This window comes from Coccinella septempunctata, chromosome 4 (genome assembly GCF_907165205.1).
Source record: "Coccinella septempunctata chromosome 4, icCocSept1.1, whole genome shotgun sequence".
NCBI lineage: Eukaryota > Metazoa > Arthropoda > Insecta > Coleoptera > Coccinellidae > Coccinella > Coccinella septempunctata.
In genome coordinates, this window is record NC_058192.1 from 32958690 (window position 1) to 32983015 (window position 24326).

The window sequence follows — 24326 nt, forward strand, 5'->3', positions numbered from 1 at the left end:
AAACTGCACATGGTTTTCGAATTGAGATGCACATGTTGAATTTCAGTTCGATAGTTCAGATGGGAATTGTGATTTCAGTGGTCAATTCGGCAAAGTGTCATATCAATTCCTCAAAAACTGTTGGATCAATTCGAACCAAATCTTGAAACTGCACATAGTTTTCGGATTGAGATGCACATGTTGAATTTCAGTTCGATAGTTCAGATAGGAATTGAGATTTCAGTGGTCAATTCGGCAAAGTGTGATATCAATTCCTCGAAAACTGTTGGATCAATTCGAACCAAATCTTGAAACGGCACATAGTTTTCGAATTGAGATGCACATGTTGAATTTCAGTTCGATAGTGCAAATAGGAATTGAGATTTCAGTGGTCTATTCGGCAAAGTGTGATATCAATTCCTCAAAAACTGTTGAACCAATTCGACCCAAATCTTGAAACTGCACATAGTTTTCGAATTGAGATGCACATGTTGAATTTCAGATCGATAGTTCTGATAGGAATGAAGATTTCAGTAGTCGATTCGGCAAAATATCATTTCAATTCTTAAGGAACTATTGGATCGATTCGAACCAAATCTTGAAACTGCACATAGTTTTCGAATTGAGATGCACATGTTGAATTTAGGTTCGATAGTGCAGATAGGAATTGAGATTTCAGTGGTCAATTCGGCAAAGTGTGATATCAATTCCTCGAAAACTGTTGGATCGATTCGAACCAAATCTTGAAACTGCACATAGTTTTCGAAATGAGATGCACATGTTGAATTTCAGATCGATAGTTCTAATAGGAATGGAGATTTCAGAAGTCGATTCGACAAAATATCATTTCAATTCCTAAGGAACTATTGGATCGATTCGAACCAAATCTTGAAACTGCACATAGTTTTCGAATTGAGATGCACATGTTGAATTTCAGATCGATAGTTCAGATAAGAATGAAGATTTCAGTAGTCGATTCGGCAAAATATCATTTCAATTCCTAAGGAACTATTGGATCGATTCGAACCAAATCTTGTAACTGCACATGGTTTTCGATTTGAGATGCACATGTTGAATTTCAGTTTGATAGTTCAGATGGGAATTGTGATTTCAGTGGTCAATTCGGCAAAGTGTCATATCAATTCCTCGAAAACTGTTGGATCAATTCGAACCAAATCTTGAAACTGCACATAGTTTTCGGATTGAGATGCACATGTTGAATTTCAGTTCGATAGTTCAGATAGGAATTGAGATTTCAGTGGTCAATTCGGCAAAGTGTGATATCAATTCCTCGAAAACTGTTGGATCGATTCGAACCAAATCTTGAAACTGCACATAGTTTTCGAATTGAGATGCACATGTTGAATTTCAGTTCGATAGTGCAGATAGGAATTGAGATTTCAGTGGTCTATTCGGCAAAGTGTGATATCAATTCCTCCAAAACTGTTGGTTCAATTCGAACCAAATCTTGAAACTGCACATAGTTTTCGAAATGAGATGAACATGTTGAATTTCAGATCGATAGTTCTAATAGGAATGGAGATTTCAGAAGTCGATTCGACAGAATATCATTTCAATTCCTAAGGAACTATTGGATCAATTCGAACCAAATCTTGAAACTGCACATAGTTTTCGCATTGAGATGCACATGTTGAATTTCAGTTCGATAGTTCAGATAGGAATTGAGATTTCAGTGGTCTATTCGGCAAAGTGTGATATCAATTCCTCGAAAACTGTTGGATCAATTCGAACCAAATTTTGAAACTGCAGATAGTTTTCGAAATGAGATGCACATGTTGAATTTCAGATCGATAGTTCTAATAGGAATGGAGATTTCAGAAGTCGATTCGACAAAATATCATTTCAATTTCTAAGGAACTATTGCATCAATTCGAACCAAATCTTGAAACTGCACAAAGTTTTCGGATTGAGATGCACATGTTGAATTTCAGTTCGATAGTTCAGATAGGAATTGAGATTTCAGTGGTCAATTCGGCAAAGTGTGATATCAATTCCTCGAAAACTGTTGGATCAATTCGAACCAAATCTTGAAACTGCACATAGTTTTCGAATTGAGATGCACATGTTGAATTTCAGTTCGATAGTTCAGATAGGAATTGAGATTTCAGTAGTCGATTCGGCAAAATATCATTTCAATTCCTAAGGAACTATTGGATCGATTCGAACCAAATCTTGAAACTGCACATAGTTTTCGAATTGAGATGCACATGTTGAATTTCGGTTCGATAGTTCAGATAGGAATTGAGATTTCAGTGGTCAATTCGGCTAAGTGTGATATCAATTCCTCGAAAACTGTTGAACCAATTCGACCCAAATCTTGAAATCGCACATAGTTTTCGAATTGAGATGCACATGTTGAATTTCAGATCGATAGTTCTGATAGGAATGAAGATTACAGTAGTCGATTCGGCAAAATATCATTTCAATTCCTAAGGAACTATTGAATCGATTCGAACCAAATCTTGAAACTGCACATGGTTTTCGAATTGAGATGCACATGTTGAATTTCAGTTCGATAGTTCAGATGGGAATTGTGATTTCAGTGGTCAATTCGGCAAAGTGTCATATCAATTCCTCAAAAACTGTTGGATCAATTCGAACCAAATCTTGAAACTGCACATAGTTTTCGGATTGAGATGCACATGTTGAATTTCAGTTCGATAGTTCAGATAGGAATTGAGATTTCAGTGGTCAATTCGGCAAAGTGTGATATCAATTCCTCGAAAACTGTTGGATCAATTCGAACCAAATCTTGAAACTGCACATAGTTTTCGAATTGAGATGCACATGTTGAATTTCAGTTCGATAGTGCAGATAGGAATTGAGATTTCAGTGGTCTATTCGGCAAAGTGTGATATCAATTCCTCAAAAACTGTTGAACCAATTCGACCCAAATCTTGAAACTGCACATAGTTTTCGTATTGAGATGCACATGTTGAATTTCAGATCGATAGTTCTGATAGGAATGAAGATTTCAGTAGTCGATTCGGCAAAATATCATTTCAATTCCTGAACTATTGGATCGATTCGAACCAAATCTTGAAACTGCACATAGTTTTCGAATTGAGATGCACATGTTGAATTTATGTTCGATAGTTCAGATAGGAATTGAGATTTCAGTTGTCAATTCGGCAAAGTGTGATATCAATTCCTCGAAAACTGTTGGATCGATTCGAACCAAATCTTGAAACTGCACATAGTTTTCGAATTGAGATGCACATGTTGAATTTCAGTTCGATAGTTCAGATAGGAATTGAGATTTCAGTAGTCGATTCGGCAAAATATCATTTCAATTCCTAAGGAACTATTGGATCGATTCGAACCAAATCTTGAAACTGCACATGGTTTTCGAATTGAGATGCACATGTTGAATTTCAGTTCGATAGTTCAGATGGGAATTGTGATTTCAGTGGTCAATTCGGCAAAGTGTCATATCAATTCCTCAAAAACTGTTGGATCAATTCGAACCAAATCTTGAAACTGCACATAGTTTTCGGATTGAGATGCACATGTTGAATTTCAGTTCGATAGTTCAGATAGGAATTGAGATTTCAGTGGTCAATTCGGCAAAGTGTGATATCAATTCCTCGAAAACTGTTGGATCAATTCGAACCAAATCTTGAAACGGCACATAGTTTTCGAATTGAGATGCACATGTTGAATTTCAGTTCGATAGTGCAAATAGGAATTGAGATTTCAGTGGTCTATTCGGCAAAGTGTGATATCAATTCCTCAAAAACTGTTGAACCAATTCGACCCAAATCTTGAAACTGCACATAGTTTTCGAATTGAGATGCACATGTTGAATTTCAGATCGATAGTTCTGATAGGAATGAAGATTTCAGTAGTCGATTCGGCAAAATATCATTTCAATTCCTAAGGAACTATTGGATCGATTCGAACCAAATCTTGAAACTGCACATAGTTTTCGAATTGAGATGCACATGTTGAATTTAGGTTCGATAGTGCAGATAGGAATTGAGATTTCAGTGGTCAATTCGGCAAAGTGTGATATCAATTCCTCGAAAACTGTTGGATCGATTCGAACCAAATCTTGAAACTGCACATAGTTTTCGAAATGAGATGCACATGTTGAATTTCAGATCGATAGTTCTAATAGGAATGGAGATTTCAGAAGTCGATTCGACAAAATATCATTTCAATTCCTAAGGAACTATTGGATCGATTCGAACCAAATCTTGAAACTGCACATAGTTTTCGAATTGAGATGCACATGTTGAATTTCAGATCGATAGTTCAGATAAGAATGAAGATTTCAGTAGTCGATTCGGCAAAATATCATTTCAATTCCTAAGGAACTATTGGATCGATTCGAACCAAATCTTGTAACTGCACATGGTTTTCGAATTGAGATGCACATGTTGAATTTCAGTTTGATAGTTCAGATGGGAATTGTGATTTCAGTGGTCAATTCGGCAAAGTGTCATATCAATTCCTCGAAAACTGTTGGATCAATTCGAACCAAATCTTGAAACTGCACATAGTTTTCGGATTGAGATGCACATGTTGAATTTCAGTTCGATAGTTCAGATAGGAATGAGATTTCAGTGGTCAATTCGGCAAAGTGTGATATCAATTCCTCGAAAACTGTTGGATCGATTCGAACCAAATCTTGAAACTGCACATAGTTTTCGAATTGAGATGCACATGTTGAATTTCAGTTCGATAGTGCAGATAGGAATTGAGATTTCAGTGGTCTATTCGGCAAAGTGTGATATCAATTCCTCCAAAACTGTTGGTTCAATTCGAACCAAATCTTGAAACTGCACATAGTTTTCGAAATGAGATGAACATGTTGAATTTCAGATCGATAGTTCTAATAGGAATGGAGATTTCAGAAGTCGATTCGACAGAATATCATTTCAATTCCTAAGGAACTATTGGATCAATTCGAACCAAATCTTGAAACTGCACATAGTTTTCGAATTGAGATGCACATGTTGAATTTCAGTTCGATAGTGCAGATAGGAATTGAGATTTCAGTGGTCTATTCGGCAAAGTGTGATATCAATTCCTCAAAAACTGTTGAACCAATTCGACCCAAATGTTGAAACTGCACATAGTTTTCGAATTGAGATGCACATGTTGAATTTCAGATCGATAGTTCTGATAGGAATGAAGATTTCAGTAGTCGATTCGGCAAAATATCATTTCAATTCCTGAACTATTGGATCGATTCGAACCAAATCTTGAAACTGCACATAGTTTTCGAATTGAGATGCACATGTTGAATTTATGTTCGATAGTTCAGATAGGAATTGAGATTTCAGTTGTCAATTCGGCAAAGTGTGATATCAATTCCTCGAAAACTGTTGGATCGATTCGAACCAAATCTTGAAACTGCACATAGTTTTCGAATTGAGATGCACATGTTGAATTTCAGTTCGATAGTTCAGATAGGAATTGAGATTTCAGTAGTCGATTCGGCAAAATATCATTTCAATTCCTAAGGAACTATAGGATCGATTCGAACCAAATCTTGAAACTGCACATAGTTTTCGAATTGAGATGCACATGTTGAATTTCGGTTCGATAGTTCAGATAGGAATTGAGATTTCAGTGGTCAATTCGGCAAAGTGTGATATCAATTCCTCGAAAACTGTTGGATCAATTCGAACCAAATCTTGAAACTGCACATAGTTTTCGAATTGAGATGCAAATGTTGAATTTCAGTTCGATAGTGCAGATAGGAATTGAGATTTCAGTGGTCTATTCGGCAAAGTGTGATATCAATTCCTCAAAAACTGTTGAACCAATTCGACCCAAATCTTGAAATCGCACATAGTTTTCGAATTGAGATGCACATGTTGAATTTCAGATCGATAGTTCTGATAGGAATGAAGATTTCAGTAGTCGATTCGGCAAAATATCATTTCAATTCCTAAGGAACTATTGGATCGATTCGAACCAAATCTTGAAACTGCACATGGTTTTCGAATTGAGATGCACATGTTGAATTTCAGTTCGATAGTTCAGATAGGAATTGAGATTTCAGTGGTCAATTCGGCAAAGTGTGATATCAATTCCTCGAAAACTGTTGGATCAATTCGAACCAAATCTTGAAACTGCACATAGTTTTCGAATTGAGATGCACATGTTGAATTTCAGTTCGATAGTGCAGATAGGAATTGAGATTTCAGTGGTCCATTCGGCAAAGTGTGATATCAATTCCTCAAAAACTGTTGAACCAATTCGACCCAAATCTTGAAACTGCACATAGTTTTCGAATTGAGATGCACATGTTGAATTTCAGATCGATAGTTCTGATAGGAATGAAGATTTCAGTAGTCGATTCGGCAAAATATCATTTCAATTCTTAAGGAACTATTGGATCGATTCGAACCAAATCTTGAAACTGCACATAGTTTTCGAATTGAGATGCACATGTTGAATTTCAGTTCGATAGTGCAGATAGGAATTGAGATTTCAGTGGTCAATTCGGCAAAGTGTGATATCAATTCCTCGAAAACTGTTGGATCGATTCGAACCAAATCTTGAAACTGCACATAGTTTTCGAAATGAGATGCACATGTTGAATTTCAGATCGATAGTTCTAATAGGAATGGAGATTTCAGAAGTCGATTCGACAAAATATCATTTCAATTCCTAAGGAACTATTGGATCGATTCGAACCAAATCTTGAAACTGCACATAGTTTTCGAATTGAGATGCACATGTTGAATTTCAGATCGATAGTTCAGATAGGAATGAAGATTTCAGTAGTCGATTCGGCAAAATATCATTTCAATTCCTAAGGAACTATTGGATCGATTCGAACCAAATCTTGTAACTGCACATGGTTTTCGAATTGAGATGCACATGTTGAATTTCAGTTCGATAGTTCAGATGGGAATTGTGATTTCAGTGGTCAATTCGGCAAAGTGTCATATCAATTCCTCGAAAACTGTTGGATCAATTCGAACCAAATCTTGAAACTGCACATAGTTTTCGGATTGAGATGCACATGTTGAATTTCAGTTCGATAGTTTAGATAGGAATTGAGATTTCAGTGGTCAATTCGGCAAAGTGTGATATCAATTCCTCGAAAACTGTTGGATCGATTCGAACCAAATCTTGAAACTGCACATAGTTTTCGAATTGAGATGCACATGTTGAATTTCAGTTCGATAGTGCAGATAGGAATTGAGATTTCAGTGGTCTATTCGGCAAAGTGTGATATCAATTCCACCAAAACTGTTGGTTCAATTCGAACCAAATCTTGAAACTGCACATAGTTTTCGAAATGAGATGCACATGTTGAATTTCAGATCGATAGTTCTAATAGGAATGGAGATTTCAGAAGTCGATTCGACAGAATATCATTTCAATTCCTAAGGAACTATTGGATCAATTCGAACCAAATCTTGAAACTGCACATAGTTTTCGGATTGAGATGCACATGTTGAATTTCAGTTCGATAGTTCAGATAGGAATTGAGATTTCAGTGGTCTATTCGGCAAAGTGTGATATCAATTCCTCGAAAACTGTTGGATCAATTCGAACCAAATTTTGAAACTGCAGATAGTTTTCGAAATGAGATGCACATGTTGAATTTCAGATCGATAGTTCTAATAGGAATGGAGATTTCAGAAGTCGATTCGACAAAATATCATTTCAATTCCTAAGGAACTATTGGATCAATTCGAACCAAATCTTGAAACTGCACAAAGTTTTCGGATTGAGATGCACATGTTGAATTTCAGTTCGATAGTTCAGATAGGAATTGAGATTTCAGTGGTCAATTCGGCAAAGTGTGATATCAATTCCTCGAAAACTGTTGGATCAATTCGAACCAAATCTTGAAACTGCACATAGTTTTCGAATTGAGATGCACATGATGAATTTCAGTTCGATAGTTCAGATAGGAATTGAGATTTCAGTAGTCGATTCGTCAAAATATCATTTCAATTCCTAAGGAACTATTGGAACGATTCGAACCAAATCTTGAAACTGCACATAGTTTTCGAATTGAGATGCACATGTTGAATTTCGGTTCGATAGTTCAGATAGGAATTGAGATTTCAGTGGTCAATTCGGCAAAGTGTGATATCAATTCCTCGAAAACTGTTGGATCAATTCGAACCAAATCTTGAAACTGCACATAGTTCTCGAATTGAGATGCAAATGTTGAATTTCAGTTCGATAGTGCAGATAGGAATTGAGATTTCAGTGGTCTATTCGGCAAAGTGTGATATCAATTCCTCAAAAACTGTTGAACCAATTCGACCCAAATCTTGAAATCGCACATAGTTTTCGAATTGAGATGCACATGTTGAATTTCAGATCGATAGTTCTGATAGGAATGAAGATTTCAGTAGTCGATTCGGCAAAATATCATTTCAATTCCTAAAGAACTATTGGATCGATTCGAACCAAATCTTGAAACTGCACATAGTTTTCGAATTGAGATGCACATGTTGAATTTCGGTTCGATAGTTCAGATAGGAATTGAGATTTCAGTGGTCAATTCGGCAAAGTGTGATATCAATTCCTCGAAAACTGTTGGATCAATTCGAACCAAATCTTGAAACTGCACATAGTTTTCGAATTGAGATGCAAATGTTGAATTTCAGTTCGATAGTGCAGATAGGAATTGAGATTTCAGTGGTCTATTCGGCAAAGTGTGATATCAATTCCTCAAAAACTGTTGAACCAATTCGACCCAAATCTTGAAATCGCACATAGTTTTCGAATTGAGATGCACATGTTGAATTTCAGATCGATAGTTCTGATAGGAATGAAGATTTCAGTAGTCGATTCGGCAAAATATCATTTCAATTCCTAAAGAACTATTGGATCGATTCGAACCAAATCTTGAAACTGCACATGGTTTTCGAATTGAGATGCACATGTTGAATTTCAGTTCGATAGTTCAGATGGGAATTGTGATTTCAGTGGTCAATTCGGCAAAGTGTCATATCAATTCCTCAAAAACTGTTGGATCAATTCGAACCAAATCTTGAAACTGCACATAGTTTTCGGATTGAGATGCACATGTTGAATCTCAGTTCGATAGTCGAATATTTTGTCGAATCGACTTCTGAAATCTCAATTCCTATCTGAACTATCGAACCGAAATTCAACATGTGCATCTCAATTCGAAAACTATGTGCAGTTTCAAGATTTGGTTCGAATCGATCCAATAGTTCCTTAGGAATTGAAATGATATTTTGCCGAATCGACTACTGAAATCTCAATTCCTATCTGAACTATCGAACTGAAATTCAACATGTGCATCTCAATTCGAAAACTATGTGCAGTTTCAAAATTTGGTTCGAATTGATTCAACAGTTTTCGAGGAATTGATATCATTCATTCATTCATTGCTGTATCCCGTTACCGGGAATGAATCTACAAAAAGAAGAAGAAGAAAAAAAAAAAAAAAAATTCGAACAGACTTATTATATTATTATTATTATAAGTAATTTCTTAGTGCTAGTTGCGACTGTGTGCCCTCCTGTGACTAAAGAGACCCAACCGTGACCTGCAGATCCTTCCACACTCAGGGCATGGATAGTCACCAACCAGATCTGGCCGCCGCTGTATCCTTCTCGATTCTCCATTATATCTGTTTACCAAAGACCTTCACTGTGACCTGTCTATCGCTAGTTGTTCCCAGTTATGGTTGGCATTAACTGATTTTAGGGATTGATGTAGTGTATCCTTAAACCGCTTATACTGGCCTCCTGGTTTCCGGGCTCCCTCAGTGAGTTCGCCGTATAGAGCTACCTCGGGGAGTCTTGTGTCTTGCATCCTCAGAATGTGGCCGCTCCATCTGAGTCGGGCCCTCGTTACTTGAGTCTCAACTGTTGTACAACTCGCGCGCTGCAAGACTTCTGCATTCAGAATATATATCACACTTTGCCGAATAGACCACTGAAATCTCAATTCCTATCTGAACTATCGAACTGAAATTCAACATTTGCATCTCAATTCGAAAACTATGTGCAGTTTCAAGATTTGGTTCGAATTGATCCAACAGTTTTCGAGGAATTGATATCACACTTTGCCGAATTGACCACTGAAATCTCAATTCCTATCTGAACTATCGAACCGAAATTCAACATGTGCATCTCAATTCGAAAACTATGTGCAGTTTCAAGATTTGGTTCGAATCGATCCAATAGTTCCTTAGGAATTGAAATGATATTTTGCCGAATCGACTACTGAAATCTCAATTCCTATATGAACTATCGAACTGAAATTCAACATGTGCATCTCAATTCGAAAACTATGTGCAGTTTCAAGATTTGGTTCGAATTGATCCAACAGTTTTCGAGGAATTGATATCACACTTTGCCGAATTGACCACTGAAATCTCAATTCCTATCTGAACTATCGAACTGAAATTCAACATGAGCATCTCAATCCGAAAACTTTGTGCAGTTTCAAGATTTGGTTCGAATTGATCCAATAGTTCCTTAGGAATTGAAATGATATTTTGTCGAATCGACTTCTGAAATCTCCATTCCTATTAGAACTATCGATCTGAAATTCAACATGTGCATCTCATTTCGAAAACTATCTGCAGTTTCAAAATTTGGTTCGAATTGATCCAACAGTTTTCGAGGAATTGATATCACACTTTGCCGAATAGACCACTGAAATCTCAATTCCTATCTGAACTATCGAACTGAAATTCAACATGTGCATCTCAATCCGAAAACTATGTGCAGTTTCAAGATTTGGTTCGAATTGATCCAATAGTTCCTTAGGAATTGAAATGATATTCTGTCGAATCGACTTCTGAAATCTCCATTCCTATTAGAACTATCGATCTGAAATTCAACATGTGCATCTCATTTCGAAAACTATGTGCAGTTTCAAGATTTGGTTCGAATTGAACCAACAGTTTTCGAGGAATTGATATCACACTTTGCCGAATAGACCACTGAAATCTCAATTCCTATCTGCACTATCGAACTGAAATTCAACATGTGCATCTCAATTCGAAAACTATGTGCAGTTTCAAGATTTGGTTCGAATCGATCCAACAGTTTTCGAGGAATTGATATCACACTTTGCCGAATTGACCACTGAAATCTCAATTCCTATCTGAACTATCGAACTGAAATTCAACATGTGCATCTCAATCCGAAAACTATGTGCAGTTTCAAGATTTGGTTCGAATTGATCCAACAGTTTTCGAGGAATTGATATGACACTTTGCCGAATTGACCACTGAAATCACAATTCCCATCTGAACTATCGAACTGAAATTCAACATGTGCATCTCAATTCGAAAACCATGTGCAGTTACAAGATTTGGTTCGAATCGATCCAATAGTTCCTTAGGAATTGAAATGATATTTTGCCGAATCGACTACTGAAATCTTCATTCCTATCTGAACTATCGATCTGAAATTCAACATGTGCATCTCAATTCGAAAACTATGTGCAGTTTCAAGATTTGGTTCGAATCGATCCAATAGTTCCTTAGGAATTGAAATGATATTTTGTCGAATCGACTTCTGAAATCTCCATTCCTATTAGAACTATCGATCTGAAATTCAACATGTGCATCTCATTTCGAAAACTATGTGCAGTTTCAAGATTTGGTTCGAATCGATCCAACAGTTTTCGAGGAATTGATATCACACTTTGCCGAATTGACCACTGAAATCTCAATTCCTATCTGCACTATCGAACTGAAATTTAACATGTGCATCTCAATTCGAAAACTATGTGCAGTTTCAAGATTTGGTTCGAATCGATCCAATAGTTCCTTAAGAATTGAAATGATATTTTGCCGAATCGACTACTGAAATCTTCATTCCTATCAGAACTATCGATCTGAAATTCAACATGTGCATCTCAATTCGAAAACTATGTGCAGTTTCAAGATTTGGGTCGAATTGGTTCAACAGTTTTCGAGGAATTGATATCACACTTTGCCGAATAGACCACTGAAATCTCAATTCCTATCTGCACTATCGAACTGAAATTCAACATATGCATCTCAATTCGAAAACTATGTGCAGTTTCAAGATTTGGTTCGAATTGATCCAACAGTTTTCGAGGAATTGATATCACACTTTGCCGAATTGACCACTGAAATCTCAATTCCTATCTGAACTATCGAACTGAAATTCAACATGTGCATCTCAATCCGAAAACTATGTGCAGTTTCAAGATTTGGTTCGAATTGATCCAACAGTTTTCGAGGAATTGATATGACACTTTGCCGAATTGACCACTGAAATCACAATACCCATCTGAACTATCGAACTGAAATTCAACATGTGCATCTCAATTCGAAAACCATGTGCAGTTTCAAGATTTGGTTCGAATCGATCCAATAGTTCCTTAGGAATTGAAATGATATTTTGCCGAATCGACTACTGAAATCTTCATTCCTATCAGAACTATCGATCTGAAATTCAACATGTGCATCTCAATTCGAAAACTATGTGCGATTTCAAGATTTGGGTCGAATTGGTTCAACAGTTTTTGAGGAATTGATATCACACTTTGCCGAATAGACCACTGAAATCTCAATTCCTATCTGCACTATCGAACTGAAATTCAACATTTGCATCTCAATTCGAAAACTATGTGCAGTTTCAAGATTTGGTTCGAATTGATCCAACAGTTTTCGAGGAATTGATATCACACTTTGCAGAATTGACCACTGAAATCTCAATTCCTATCTGAACTATCGAACCGAAATTCAACATGTGCATCTCAATTCGAAAACTATGTGCAGTTTCAAGATTTGGTTCGAATCGATCCTATAGTTCCTTAGGAATTGAAATGATATTTTGCCGAATCGACTACTGAAATCTCAATTCCTATCTGAACTATCGAACTGAAATTCAACATGTGCATCTCAATTCGAAAACTATGTGCAGTTTCAAGATTTGGTTCGAATCGATCCAACAGTTTTCGAGGAATTGATATCACACTTTGCCGAATTGACCACTGAAATCTCAATTCCTATCTGAACTATCGAACATAAATTCAACATGTGCATCTCAATTCGAAAACTATGTGCAGTTTCAAGATTTGGTTCGAATCGATCCAATAGTTCAGGAATTGAAATGATATTTTGCCGAATCGACTACTGAAATCTTCATTCCTATCAGAACTATCGATCTGAAATTCAACATGTGCATCTCAATTCGAAAACTATGTGCAGTTTCAAGATTTGGGTCGAATTGGTTCAACAGTTTTTGATTAATTGATATCACACTTTGCCGAATAGACCACTGAAATCTCAATTCCTATCTGCACTATCGAACTGAAATTCAACATGTGCATCTCAATTCGAAAACTATGTGCAGTTTCAAGATTTGGTTCGAATTGGTTCAACAGTTTTTGATTAATTGATATCACACTTTGCCGAATAGACCACTGAAATCTCAATTCCTATCTGCACTATCGAACCGAAATTCAACATGTGCATCTCAATTCGAAAACTATGTGCAGTTTCAAGATTTGGTTCGAATCGATCCAATAGTTCCTTAGGAATTGAAATGATATTTTGCCGAATCGACTACTGAAATCTCAATTCCTATCTGAACTATCGAACTGAAATTCAACATGTGCATCTCAATTCGAAAACTATGTGCAGTTTCAAGATTTGGTTCGAATTGATCCAACAGTTTTCGAGGAATTGATATCACACTTTGCCGAATTGACCACTGAAATCTCAATTCCTATCTGAACTATCGAACTGAAATTCAACATGTGCATCTCAATCCGAAAACTTTGTGCAGTTTCAAGATTTGGTTCGAATTGATCCAATAGTTCCTTAGAAATTGAAATGATATTTTGTCGAATCGACTTCTGAAATCTCCATTCCTATTAGAACTATCGATCTGAAATTCAACATGTGCATCTCATTTCGAAAACTATCTGCAGTTTCAAAATTTGGTTCGAATTGATCCAACAGTTTTCGAGGAATTGATATCACACTTTGCCGAATAGACCACTGAAATCTCAATTCCTATCTGAACTATCTAACTGAAATTCAACATGTGCATCTCAATCCGAAAACTATGTGCAGTTTCAAAATTTGGTTCGAATTGATCCAATAGTTCCTTAGGAATTGAAATGATATTCTGTCGAATCGACTTCTGAAATCTCCATTCCTATTAGAACTATCGATCTGATATTCAACATGTGCATCTCATTTCGAAAACTATGTGCAGTTTCAAGATTTGGTTCGAATTGAACCAACAGTTTTGGAGGAATTGATATCACACTTTGCCGAATAGACCACTGAAATCTCAATTCCTATCTGCACTATCGAACTGAAATTCAACATGTGCATCTCAATTCGAAAACTATGTGCAGTTTCAAGATTTGGTTCGAATCGATCCAACAGTTTTCGAGGAATTGATATCACACTTTGCCGAATTGACCACTGAAATCTCAATTCCTATCTGAACTATCGAACTGAAATTCAACATGTGCATCTCAATCCGAAAACTATGTGCAGTTTCAAGATTTGGTTCGAATTGATCCAACAGTTTTCGAGGAATTGATATGACACTTTGCCGAATTGACCACTGAAATCACAATACCCATCTGTACTATCGAACTGAAATTCAACATGTGCATCTCAATTCGAAAACTATGTGCAGTTTCAAGATTTGGTTCGAATTGATCCAACAGTTTTCGAGGAATTGATATCACACTTTGCCGAATTGACCACTGAAATCTCAATTCCTATCTGAACTATCGAACTGAAATTCAACATGTGCATCTCAATCCGAAAACTATGTGCAGTTTCAAGATTTTGTTCGAATTGATCCAACAGTTTTTGAGGAATTGATATGACACTTTGCCGAATTGACCACTGAAATCACAATTCCCATCTGAACTATCGAACTGAAATTCAACATGTGCATCTCAATTCGAAAACCATGTGCAGTTTCAAGATTTGGTTCGAATCGATCCAATAGTTCCTTAGGAATTGAAATGATATTTTGCCGAATCGACTACTGAAATCTTCATTCCTATCAGAACTATCGATCTGAAATTCAACATGTGCATCTCAATTCGAAAACTATGTGCGATTTCAAGATTGGGGTCGTATTGGTTCAACAGTTTTCGAGGAATTGATATCACACTTAGCCGAATTGACCACTGAAATCTCAATTCCTATCTGAACTATCGAACCGAAATTCAACATGTGCATCTCAATTCGAAAACTATGTGCAGTTTCAAGATTTGGTTCGAATCGATCCAATAGTTCCTTAGGAATTGAAATGATATTTTGCCGAATCGACTACTGAAATCTCAATTCCTATCTGAACTATCGAACTGAAATTCAACATGTGCATCTCAATTCGAAAACTATGTGCACTTTCAAGATTTGGTTCGAATTGATCCAACAGTTTTCGAGGAATTGATATCACACTTTGCCGAATTGACCACTGAAATCTCAATTCCTATCTGAACTATCGAACTGAAATTCAACATGTGCATCTCAATCCGAAAACTTTGTGCAGTTTCAAGATTTGGTTCGAATTGATCCAATAGTTCCTTAGAAATTGAAATGATATTTTGTCGAATCGACTTCTGAAATCTCCATTCCTATTAGAACTATCGATCTGAAATTCAACATGTGCATCTCATTTCGAAAACTATCTGCAGTTTCAAAATTTGGTTCGAATTGATCCAACAGTTTTCGAGGAATTGATATCACACTTTGCCGAATAGACCACTGAAATCTCAATTCCTATCTGAACTATCTAACTGAAATTCAACATGTGCATCTCAATCCGAAAACTATGTGCAGTTTCAAGATTTGGTTCGAATTGATCCAATAGTTCCTTAGGAATTGAAATGATATTCTGTCGAATCGACTTCTGAAATCTCCATTCCTATTAGAACTATCGATTTTATATTCAACATGTGCATCTCATTTCGAAAACTATGTGCAGTTTCAAGATTTGGTTCGAATTGAACCAACAGTTTTGGAGGAATTGATATCACACTTTGCCGAATAGACCACTGAAATCTCAATTCCTATCTGCACTATCGAACTGAAATTCAACATGTGCATCTCAATTCGAAAACTATGTGCAGTTTCAAGATTTGGTTCGAATCGATCCAACAGTTTTCGAGGAATTGATATCACACTTTGCCGAATTGACCACTGAAATCTCAATTCCTATCTGAACTATCGAACTGAAATTCAACATGTGCATCTCAATCCGAAAACTATGTGCAGTTTCAAGATTTGGTTCGAATTGATCCAACAGTTTTCGAGGAATTGATATGACACTTTGCCGAATTGACCACTGAAATCACAATTCCCATCTGAACTATCGAACTGAAATTCAACATGTGCATCTCAATTCGAAAACTATGTGCAGTTTCAAGATTTGGTTCGAATTGATCCAACAGTTTTCGAGGAATTGATATCACACTTTGCCGAATTGACCACTGAAATCTCAATTCCTATCTGAACTATCGAACTGAAATTCAACATGTGCATCTCAATCCGAAAACTATGTGCAGTTTCAAGATTTTGTTCGAATTGATCCAACAGTTTTTGAGGAATTGATATGACACTTTGCCGAATTGACCACTGAAATCACAATTCCCATCTGAACTATCGAACTGAAATTCAACATGTGCATCTCAATTCGAAAACCATGTGCAGTTTCAAGATTTGGTTCGAATCGATCCAATAGTTCCTTAGGAATTGAAATGATATTTTGCCGAATCGACTACTGAAATCTTCATTCCTATCAGAACTATCGATCTGAAATTCAACATGTGCATCTCAATTCGAAAACTATGTGCGATTTCAAGATTTGGGTCGTATTGGCTCAACAGTTTTCGAGGAATTTATATCACACTTAGCCGAATTGACCACTGAAATCTCAATTCCTATCTGAACTATCGAACCGAAATTCAACATGTGCATCTCAATTCGAAAACTATGTGCAGTTTCAAGATTTGGTTCGAATCGATCCAATAGTTCCTTAGGAATTGAAATGATATTTTGCCGAATCGACTACTGAAATCTCAATTCCTATCTGAACTATCGAACTGAAATTCAACATGTGCATCTCAATTCGAAAACCATGTGCAGTTTCAAGATTTGGTTCGAATCGATCCAATAGTTCCTTAGGAATTGAAATGATATTTTGCCGAATCGACTACTGAAATCTTCATTCCTATCAGAACTATCGATCTGAAATTCAACATGTGCATCTCAATTCGAAAACTATGTGCGATTTCAAGATTGGGGTCGTATTGGTTCAACAGTTTTCGAGGAATTGATATCACACTTAGCCGAATTGACCACTGAAATCTCAATTCCTATCTGAACTATCGAACCGAAATTCAACATGTGCATCTCAATTCGAAAACTATGTGCAGTTTCAAGATTTGGTTCGAATCGATCCAATAGTTCCTTAGGAATTGAAATGATATTTTGCCGAATCGACTACTGAAATCTCAATTCCTATCTGAACTATCGAACTGAAATTCAACATGTGCATCTCAATTCGAAAACTATGTGCACTTTCAAGATTTGGTTCGAATTGATCCAACAGTTTTCGAGGAATTGATATCACACTTTGCCGAATTGACCACTGAAATCTCAATTCCTATCTGAACTATCGAACTGAAATTCAACATGTGCATCTCAATCCGAAAACTTTGTGCAGTTTCAAGATTTGGTTCGAATTGATCCAATAGTTCCTTAGAAATTGAAATGATATTTTGTCGAATCGACTTCTGAAATCTCCATTCCTATTAGAACTATCGATCTGAAATTCAACATGTGCATCTCATTTCGAAAACTATCTGCAGTTTCAAAATTTGGTTCGAATTGATCCAACAGTTTTCGAGGAATTGATATCACACTTTGCCGAATAGACCACTGAAATCTCAATTCCTATCTGAACTATCTAACTGAAATTCAACATGTGCATCTCAATCCGAAAACTATGTGCAGTTTCAAGATTTGGTTCGAATTGATCCAATAGTTCCTTAGGAATTGAAATGATATTCTGTCGAATCGACTTCTGAAATCTCCATTCCTATTAGAACTATCGATTTTATATTCAACATGTGCATCTCATTTCGAAAACTATGTGCAGTTTCAAGATTTGGTTCGAATTGAACCAACAGTTTTGGAGGAATTGATATCACACTTTGCCGAATAGACCACTGAAATCTCAATTCCTATCTGCACTATCGAACTGAAATTCAACATGTGCATCTCAATTCGAAAACTATGTGCAGTTTCAAGATTTGGTTCGAATCGATCCAACAGTTTTCGAGGAATTGATATCACACTTTGCCGAATTGACCACTGAAATCTCAATTCCTATCTGAACTATCGAACTGAAATTCAACATGTGCATCTCAATCCGAAAACTATGTGCAGTTTCAAGATTTGGTTCGAATTGATCCAACAGTTTTCGAGGAATTGATATGACACTTTGCCGAATTGACCACTGAAATCACAATACCCATCTGAACTATCGAACTGAAATTCAACATGTGCATCTCAATTCGAAAACTATGTGCAGTTTCAAGATTTGGTTCGAATTGATCCAACAGTTTTCGAGGAATTGATATCACACTTTGCCGAATTGACCACTGAAATCTCAATTCCTATCTGAACTATCGAACTGAAATTCAACATGTGCATCTCAATCCGAAAACTATGTGCAGTTTCAAGATTTTGTTCGAATTGATCCAACAGTTTTTGAGGAATTGATATGACACTTTGCCGAATTGACCACTGAAATCACAATTCCCATCTGAACTATCGAACTGAAATTCAACATGTGCATCTCAATTCGAAAACCATGTGCAGTTTCAAGATTTGGTTCGAATCGATCCAATAGTTCCTTAGGAATTGAAATGATATTTTGCCGAATCGACTACTGAAATCTTCATTCCTATCAGAACTATCGATCTGAAATTCAACATGTGCATCTCAATTCGAAAACTATGTGCGATTTCAAGATTTGGGTCGTATTGGTTCAACAGTTTTCGAGGAATTTATATCACACTTAGCCGAATTGACCACTGAAATCTCAATTCCTATCTGAACTATCGAACCGAAATTCAACATGTGCATCTCAATTCGAAAACTATGTGCAGTTTCAAGATTTGGTTCGAATCGATCCAATAGTTCCTTAGGAATTGAAATGATATTTTGCCGAATCGACTACTGAAATCTCAATTCCTATCTGAACTATCGAACTGAAATTCAACATGTGCATCTCAATTCGAAAACTATGTGCAGTTTCAAGATTTGGTTCGAATTGATCCAACAGTTTTCGAGGAATTGATATCACACTTTGCCGAATTGACCACTGAAATCTCAATTCCTCTCTGAACTATCGAACTGAAATTCAACATGTGCATCTCAATCCGAAAACTTTGTGCAGTTTCAAGATTTGGTTCGAATCGATCCAATAGTTCCTTAGGAATTGAAATGATATTTTGCCGAATCGACTACTGAAATCTCAATTCCTATCTGAACTATCGAACTGAAATTCAACATGTGCATCTCAATTCGAAAACTATGTGCAGTTTCAAGATTTGGTTCGAATTGATATAACAGTTTTCGAGGAATTGATATCACACTTTGCCGAATTGACCACTGAAATCTCAATTCCTCTCTGAACTATCGAACTGAAATTCAACATGTGCATCTCAATCCGAAAACTTTGTGCAGTTTCAAGATTTGGTTCGAATTGATCCAATAGTTCCTTAGAAATTGAAATGATATTTTGTCGAATCGACTTCTGAAATCTCCATTCCTATTAGAACTATCGATCTGAAATTCAACATGTGCATCTCATTTCGAAAACTATCTGCAGTTTCAAAATTTGGTTCGAATTGATCCAACAGTTTTCGAGGAATTGATATCACACTTTGCCGAATAGACCACTGAAATCTCAATTCCTATCTGAACTATCGAACTGAAATTCAACATGTGCATCTCAATCCGAAAACTATGTGCAGTTTCAAGATTTGGTTCGAATTGATCCAATAGTTCCTTAGGAATTGAAATGATATTCTGTCGAATCGACTTCTGAAATCTCCATTCCTATTAGAACTATCGATCTGATATTCAACATGTGCATCTCATTTCGAAAACTATGTGCAGTTTCAAGATTTGGTTCGAATTGAACCAACAGTTTTGGAGGAATTGATATCACACTTTGCCGAATAGACCACTGAAATGTCAATTCCTATCTGCACTATCGAACTGAAATTCAACATGTGCATCTCAATTCGAAAACTATGTGCAGTTTCAAGATTTGGTTCGAATCGATCCAACAGTTTTCGAGGAATTGATATCACACTTTGCCGAATTGACCACTGAAATCTCAATTCCTATCTGAACTATCGAACTGAAATTCAACATGTGCATCTCAATCCGAAAACTATGTGCAGTTTCAAGATTTGGTTCGAATCGATCCAATAGTTCCTTAAGAATTGAAATGATATTTTGCCGAATCGACTTCTGAAATCTCCATTCCTATTAGAACTATCGATCTGAAATTCAACATGTGCATCTCATTTCGAAAACTATGTGCAGTTTCAAGATTTGGTTCGAATCGATCCAACAGTTTTCGAGGAATTGAAACTGCACATGGTTTTCGAATTGAGATGCACATGTTGAATTTCAGTTCGATAGTTCAGATGGGAATTGTGATTTCAGTGATCAATTCGGCAAAGTGTCATATCAATTCCTCAAAAACTGTTGGATCAATTCGAACCAAATCTTGAAACTGCACATAGTTTTCGGATTGAGATGCACATGTTGAATTTCAGTTCGATAGTTCAGATAGGAATTGAGATTTCAGTGGTCAATTCGGCAAAGTGTGATATCAATTCCTCGAAAACTGTTGGATCAATTCGAACCAAATCTTGAAACTGCACATAGTTTTCGAATTGAGATGCACATGTTGAATTTCAGTTCGATAGTGCAGATAGGAATTGAGATTTCAGTGGTCTATTCGGCAAAGTGTGATATCAATTCCTCAAAAACTGTTGAACCAATTCGACCCAAATCTTGAAACTGCACATAGTTTTCGAATTGAGATGCACATGTTGAATTTCAGATCGATAGTTCTAATAGGAATGAAGATTTCAGTAGTCGATTCGGCAAAATATCATTTCAATTCCTGAACTATTGGATCGATTCGAACCAAATCTTGAAACTGCACATAGTTTTCGAATTGAGATGCACATGTTGAATTTATGTTCGATAGTTCAGATAGGAATTGAGATTTCAGTGGTCAATTCGGCAAAGTGTGATATCAATTCCTCGAAAACTGTTGGATCGATTCGAACCAAATCTTGAAACTGCACATAGTTTTCGAATTGAGATGCACATGTTGAATTTCAGTTCGATAGTTCAGATAGGAATTGAGATTTCAGTAGTCGATTCGGCAAAATATCATTTCAATTCCTAAGGAACTATAGGATCGATTCGAACCAAATCTTGAAACTGCACATAGTTTTCGAATTGAGATGCACATGTTGAATTTCGGTTCGATAGTTCAGATAGGAATTGAGATTTCAGTGGTCAATTCGGCAAAGTGTGATATCAATTCCTCGAAAACTGTTGGATCAATTCGAACCAAATCTTGAAACTGCACATAGTTTTCGAATTGAGATGCATATGTTGAATTTCAGTTCGATAGTGCAGATAGGAATTGAGATTTCAGTGGTCTATTCGGCAAAGTGTGATATCAATTCCTCAAAAACTGTTGAACCAATTCGACCCAAATCTTGAAACTGCACATAGTTTTCGAATTGAGATGCACATGTTGAATTTCAGATCGATAGTTCTGATAGGAATGAAGATTTCAGTAGTCGATTCGGCAAAATATCATTTCAATTCTTAAGGAACTATTGGATCGATTCGAACCAAATCTTGAAACTGCACATAGTTTTCGAATTGAGATGCACATGTTGAATTTCAGTTCGATAGTGCAGATAGGAATTGAGATTTCAGTGGTCAATTCGGCAAAGTGTGATATCAATTCCTCGAAAACTGTTGGATCGATTCGAACCAAATCTTGAAACTGCACATAGTTTTCGAAATGAGATGCACATGTTGAATTTCAGATCGATAGTTCTAATAGGAATGGAGATTTCAGAAGTCGATTCGACAAAATATCATTTCAATTCCTAAGGAACTATTGGATCGATTCGAACCAAATCTTGAAACTGCACATAGTTTTCGAATTGAGATGCACATGTTGAATTTCAGATCGATAGTTCAGATAGGAATGAAGATTTCAGTAGTCGATTCGGCAAAATATCATTTCAATTCCTAAGGAACTATTGGATCGATTCGAACCAAATCTTGTAACTGCACATGGTTTTCGAATTGAGATGCACATGTTGAATTTCAGTTCGATAGTTCAGATGGGAATTGTGATTTCAGTGGTCAATTCGGCAAAGTGTCATATCAATTCCTCGAAAACTGTTGGATCAATTCGAACCAAATCTTGAAACTGCACATAGTTTTCGGATTGAGATGCACATGTTGAATTTCAGATCGATAGTTCTAATAGGAATGGAGATTTCAGAAGTCGATTCGACAAAATATCATTTCAATTCCTAAGGAACTATTGGATCAATTCGAACCAAATCTTGAAACTGCACAAAGTTTTCGGATTGAGATGCACATGTTGAATTTCAGTTCGATAGTTCAGATAGGAATTGAGATTTCAGTGGTCAATTCGGCAAAGTGTGATATCAATTCCTCGAAAACTGTTGGATCAATTCGAACCAAATCTTGAAACTGCATATAGTTTTCGAATTGAGATGCACATGTTGAATTTCAGTTCGATAGTTCAGATAGGAATTGAGATTTCAGTAGTCGATTCGGCAAAATATCATTTCAATTCCTAAGGAACTATTGGATCGATTCGAACCAAATCTTGAAACTGCACATAGTTTTCGAATTGAGATGCACATGTTGAATTTCGGTTCGATAGTTCAGATAGGAATTGAGATTTCAGTGGTCAATTCGGCAAAGTGTGATATCAATTCCTCGAAAACTGTTGGATCAATTCGAACCAAATCTTGAAACTGCACATAGTTTTCGAATTGAGATGCAAATGTTGAATTTCAGTTCGATAGTGCAGATAGGAATTGAGATTTCAGTGGTCTATTCGGCAAAGTGTGATATCAATTCCTCAAAAACTGTTGAACCAATTCGACCCAAATCTTGAAATCGCACATAGTTTTCGAATTTAGATGCACATGTTGAATTTCAGATCGATAGTTCTGATAGGAATGAAGATTTCAGTAGTCGATTCGGCAAAATATCATTTCAATTCCTAAAGAACTATTGGATCGATTCGAACCAAATCTTGAAACTGCACATGGTTTTCGAATTGAGATGCACATGTTGAATTTCAGTTCGATAGTTCAGATGGGAATTGTGATTTCAGTGGTCAATTCGGCAAAGTGTCATATCAATTCCTCAAAAACTGTTGGATCAATTCGAACCAAATCTTGAAACTGCACATAGTTTTCGGATTGAGATGCACATGTTGAATTTCAGTTCGATAGTTCAGATAGGAATTGAGATTTCAGTGGTCAATTCGGCAAAGTGTGATATCAATTCCTCGAAAACTGTTGGATCAATTCGAACCAAATCTTGAAACTGCACATATTTTTCGAATTGAGATGCACATGTTGAATTTCAGTTCGATAGTGCAGATAGGAATTGAGATTTCAGTGGTCTATTCGGCAAAGTGTGATATCAATTCCTCAAAAACTGTTGAACCAATTCGACCCAAATCTTGAAACTGCACATAGTTTTCGAATTGAGATGCACATGTTGAATTTCATATCGATAGTTCTAATAGGAATGGAGATTTCAGAAGTCGATTCGACAAAATATCATTTCAATTCCTAAGGAACTATTGGATCAATTCGAACCAAATCTTGAAACTGCACATAGTTTTCGGATTGAGATGCACATGTTGTATTTCAGTTCGATAGTTCAGATAGGAATTGAGATTTCAGTGGTCTATTCGGCAAAGTGTGATATCAATTCCTCGAAAACTGTTGGATCAATTCGAACCAAATTTTGAAACTGCAGATAGTTTTCGAAATGAGATGCACATGTTGAATTTCAGATCGATAGTTCTAATAGGAATGGAGATTTCAGAAGTCGATTCGACAAAATATTCGACTATCGAACTGAAATTCAACATGTGCATCTCAATCCGAAAACTATGTGCAGTTTCAAGATTTGGTTCGAATTGATCCAACAGTTTTTGAGGAATTGATATGACACTTTGCCGAATTGACCACTGAAATCACAATTCCCATCTGAACTG